Source organism: Dama dama, chromosome 33 (assembly GCF_033118175.1).
Source record: "Dama dama isolate Ldn47 chromosome 33, ASM3311817v1, whole genome shotgun sequence".
Lineage (NCBI taxonomy): Eukaryota > Metazoa > Chordata > Mammalia > Artiodactyla > Cervidae > Dama > Dama dama.
In genome coordinates this window covers 7,516,263-7,521,366 of record NC_083713.1, presented here as the reverse complement: position 1 = coordinate 7,521,366, position 5,104 = coordinate 7,516,263, and the positions used below count along the sequence as shown (strand labels likewise).

Sequence of the window (5,104 nt, the reverse complement as noted above, 5' to 3'; positions counted from 1 at the left end):
TAACCACTGAACCACCAGGAAAGTCCTTAGTGTCTCCTAGTTTACAGTCTATGGGAACTTGAGTAGAATTTGTATCCTCAGTTCAGTTCAGTTCAGACGCTCAGTCGTGTCCGACTCTTTGCGACCCCATGAATTGCAGCACGCCAGGCCTCCCTGTCCATCACCAACTCCCGGAGTTGACTCAGACTCACGCCCATCGAGTCGGTGATGCCATCCAGCCATCTCATCCTCTGTCGTCCCCTCCTCCTCCTGCCCCCAATCCCTCCCAGCATCTTTTCCAATGAGTCAACTCTTCGCATGAGGTGGCCAAAGTACTGGAGTTTCAGCTTCAGCATCAGTCCTTCCAATGAACACCCAGGACTTAACTCCTTCAGAATGGACTGGTTGGATCTCCTTGCAGTCCAAGGGACTCTCAAGAGTCTTCTCCAACACCACAGTTCAAAAGCATCAATTTTTCGGCGCTCAGCTTTCCTCACAGTCCAACTCTCACATCCATACATGACCACTGGAAAAACCATAGCTTTGACTAGACAGACCTTTGTTGGCAAAGTAATGTCTCTGCTTTTTAATATGCTGTCTAGGTGGGTCATAACTTTCGTTCCAAGGAGTAAGCGTCTTTTAATTTCATGGCTGCAATCACCATCTGCAGTGATTTTGGAGCCCCAAAAAATAAAGTCAGCCACTGTTTCCACTGTCTCCCCATCTATTTGCCATGAGGTGATGGGACCAGATGCCATGATCTTAGTTTTCTGAATGTTGAGCTTTAAGCCAACTTCTTCACTCTCCTCTTTCACTTTCATCAAGAGGCTTTTTCGTTCCCCTTCACTATCCTACCGTTGTATAAAAACTGTATAAATCTTAATTACGCTGAATTGGCTCACAGTGCTTTTCAGGTCTGTTATATTCTACTTCTCTGTATATTCATTCTGTTAATTTTTGAGGGTTTAATACTGAAATGCCAACTAAAAATCTTTTATAGTGGAACTATAAGTAACCTTGTTCTATATTTTCCCAGTCTCCTGTAAATGTGTTGTCTTACTTTCATAATTAAAAAAAAAAACAACACTAGAGGTGCAGGAGTCTCTGCCACCCCTGACTCTTTGCATCTCAATGATACCTTCAAGGCCACAGATGACCCTTCTAGAGCTTGTCCGAATCCAGTCATTCCCTCTCTACCAGGAACATTTGAAATTATGCCCTCCTGGGAGTCAAAGTGATAGGGGTCGCTTCTGGTGAATTTCATAGAATTTCATAGCCTGTGTGAACCTCACTCAGCAACTTATTCCCTGGAGTGTTGACAGTGAGGGCCAGGTGTCCCCAGTGTTGAGGCTACAAGACAGTGACCCTCGGTTAGTCTGTGTCTCTAGGTGACAGTGTGAAGCCAAGCCCCAGGACAACAAGTGTTGGGTGTGGAAAGTCAGTACATCTGCATACCTGTATGGCCGAGCCACTGAAATGACACAGTTGTTTGTTTCTGAAAGACAGTCCAACCTAGAGGCTCTGCTCACCACCTTAGAAATACATACAAACTAACAAAGTCAAATCTGCCTGCAATGCAGGAGATTCAGGTTCGATGCCCCGGTGGGAAGTTCCCCTGGAGTAAACCATGGGGTTGCAGAGAGCTGGACATGACTGAGGTGAGTAAGCACGCTCACATGCAATAATGGCAAAAGGTAGAAGGAGGGGAAGAGGAAGGAAGTTAACATTTTTCTCTCCTGTCTTTAAAAGACAGGAGTCCATGATCTTCCTTTGTTTGGGACCTGGGACCCTTTGCTGCAGTGCTTGCCCGTGTACAAACCTCTGCGAGAGCAAAGAAATACAAAGAAACTCTAAGGGACTAAAAATAACCGCATGCATACACAGCCAGGACAAATTCTGAACAATGAGAGCAAATATCCCCTCTGCCACTTCTGAGGATCCGGGAGCAAAAGCAGAGTACTGAGCATGCCCTGTGTGTATGCCACCATTTAATAGTATTATAAGCCACCTAAGCCACCCCTCCAGTCTGACCTCTGGACACATCCTAACATCACCCCATATTAGGATCAAGTTTGAACTCCACTCCCTCCCCAAGTGAGCAAGCAAGCAAGGGAACGTGTTACTTGTTCTCGCTCCCTCTTGCTGCAGCAGAGGCCTCCATAAAGCCTTGCCTGAATTTCTTGTGTGACCTGTAATCAGTTTCTACTGATGGAGTAGGCCAAGAACCCTGGTTGGTGACATTTGTGTTTTATTTCAAATCATACTTCCCACATTGCTTAATCTTGGTCCTGTATTTTCCCAGCCTGATTTATTTCTATACTTTTTTGTACGGAGGATAATTGCTTTCATGTTTTGTTGGTTTCTGCCCTACAACAGTGCAAATTAGCTCTAAGCATATATATAAATGGGCTTCCCAGGTGGTACTGGTGGTAGAGAACCCGCCAGATAATGCAGGAGACATAAGAGATGCAAGTTCGATCCCTGGGTGGGGAAGATGCCCTGGAGGAGGGCACGGCAACCCACTCCAGTATTCTTGCCTGGAGAATCCCATGGACAGAGGAGCCTGGCAGGCTACAGTCCACAGAGTCACAAAGAGTTGTGCAGGACTGAAGCGACTGAGCATGTATGCATGCAATATATATATTCTTTCCTTCTTGAGCCTCCCTCCTGCCCCCACTCCCCATCCCAGTCCTTGGTTCCATATTTAACTTGATTCCATTTTCACCTCCAGTCTTTTTACCTTGACTTCTCTGTTGTTGAATTCTTTCACTTGAATCTTTCTTATTTGGCTAGATTTCATTTTGGGTAGCTTTTTCCGCAGCTTCTCTGTTGCTTTTGTATTTGAAGAGATATCTTAGCTGTGTATACTATTCACACATCAATCTTTCCCTTACACTTTTGTAGATATTGCCCTATAGTTTCCTGTTATCGAATTTGGCATGGAGAAGTCTTAGTTTTATTTTTTGGCCATTCGGCTTGTGAGACCTTAATTCCCTAGCAGGAGTTGAACCTGTGCCCCCTGTAGTGGAAGCACTAGACTACCAGGGAAGTCCTGAAACTTGCTATTTTTTCTTTTTTCTTTTTCTTGGGAAAAAAAAACAAAAACCAAAACCAAAACCAAGAACCCTGCTTTATTGAGATATAGTTTACATGCCATAAAATTCACCTGTTTAAAGTGTACAATTTAATGGATTTTAATATTTACAGAGTTTTGCAACCATTACCATAATCTACTTTCAGAACATTTTTATTGCTCCAAAGAGAAACCTCCCATCCATTCGCAGTGACTCATTTTCTTCTCCCCTAGGTCCTGTGGCAACTATTTATCTATGATGGATTTGTCTATTCTGGATATTTCATATGCATCCATACATGGACTCACACAATGTTTGGTCTTTTGTCTCTGCCTTGCTTCATGTAGCATAATCTTTTGCAGATTCACCCATGTGTGGCATGTGTCAGTCCCACTTTATGGTCAAATGATATTTCACTGTATGAACGGTTGTGTCACATTTTGGTCATCCATTCATCAGTTGATGGATATGTGGGCTGTTTCTGCTTTCAGGTTGTTATGAATAATGCTGCTGTGAACATTCATATACAATGTTTTGTGTGGACATGTACTTCAATTCTGTTGAGTATGACCTAGAAGTGGAATTGCTGGGTCACATGGTGGCTGGCGGTTTTGTCACTGAGTCATGCCCCCCTCGTAACAGAGTAATGTCCAGAACTATGATCATCATAAGTTAATGCTGATTTTTTTCCTAAGTGGTAGAATTTCAGGAGAGTCACTAATTTCTTCTTTGTACCTCTTTAAGTTTGAATATTTTTAAAATAATGAGGATATATAATTTTATATTAAATTCAGTATGACTTTAAAAAGTTTTCACCTTCAGTTTTTCAAATACTTTTAAACACGTTTAAAAGTGACTTCATTCCTTAATATCATTAGAGAACAGTTGACCAAAACCATCTGCGTCGGCCAGACCCCAGTGCCTGAGTTGTCTCCCAACAGGAAGTCCCAAAAAGGAACACGGTGCTGTTGCCAAAAGCTAACTGGGAGGACTCGGGAGGGGCCCAAAGAGCGGGGAGATGACCAGCCTCCCAGAACCCTTCATGCTGGAATCCATCTTGACGGAGAGATGTGCATTACCAGGAAGGACTCTGGGTCTGACTATGGGCCGAGCAAGGTCACTGGCCAGTGACGACCCAGAGACTAAGCCCATCACCATAAAACCCGAGGCTGCCAGCCACAGGGCAGAGCAGTCCTCCTGAGTCTCCTAACCCTTATGCTCTCTGCTCGGTCACCCCTTGCCAGCGAAGTCTCACGTGTCAGCACGCGTGTCTCCCTTGGCAATCCACTTCCTAATGTTAGACAACAATCTATTCTCAGGCCCTGGAAGTGGTCCCCCTTCCTGCAAAAACCTCACCGCAATGTTACACTTTACTATTTTTTCCTCCAGCTTTGTTGAAATATAACTGACATGTAACATTGTAGTAGTTTCAGGTGTACGGCATAATGATTAGATATATGTATATATTACAAAATGAACACTACCAAAGGTCTAGTTAACATCCATCACGACAGGCAGTTACATTGTTTCCCTTGTGATGAGAATTTTTAAAATCTACTTTCTTGGAGCAGTTGCCGTCTACATGACCTGCGGTAACCAGCGCGAGCTCGCCCTCCAGAAGAACATGAAAAAGCAGAGCGACTCGGTTAAGAGAAAGCGCCGAGATGATAGGCTTTCTGCGGCCGCTCGCAAGCAGAGGGACTCGGAGATCATGCAGCAGAAGTAGAAAAAGGCAAACGAGAAGAAGGAGGAACCCAAGTAGCTTTGTGGCTTCATGTCCAGCCCTCTCGCCCTGCGCCTGTGTGCCTGGAGCCAGCCCCATCACGCCCGCCGTTTCTCCCGTGGCGCTCACGGCCCCGGTTCCGAAGGCGCGCCCTTCACTCTGGGTCTGCGCGGGTCCCGTCTGTGCTCCTGCCCCTCAGGTAGCCTCTCTCCCCTGGGCCACTCCTGGGGGTGAGGGGGTTACCCACTCCCAGTGTTTTATTCCTGTGGGGCTCACCCCAAAGTATTAAAAGTAGCTTTGTAAAAAAAAAAAAAAAAAAAACTACTTT

General features: G+C 44.9%; 1 pseudogene; it reads left to right on the top strand.

The window, feature by feature from the left end:
* Nucleotides 1-4,635: 4,635 nt before the first annotated feature.
* Nucleotides 4,636-4,815, top strand: LOC133051202 (small EDRK-rich factor 2-like; annotated as a pseudogene).
* Nucleotides 4,816-5,104: the final 289 nt, after the last annotated feature.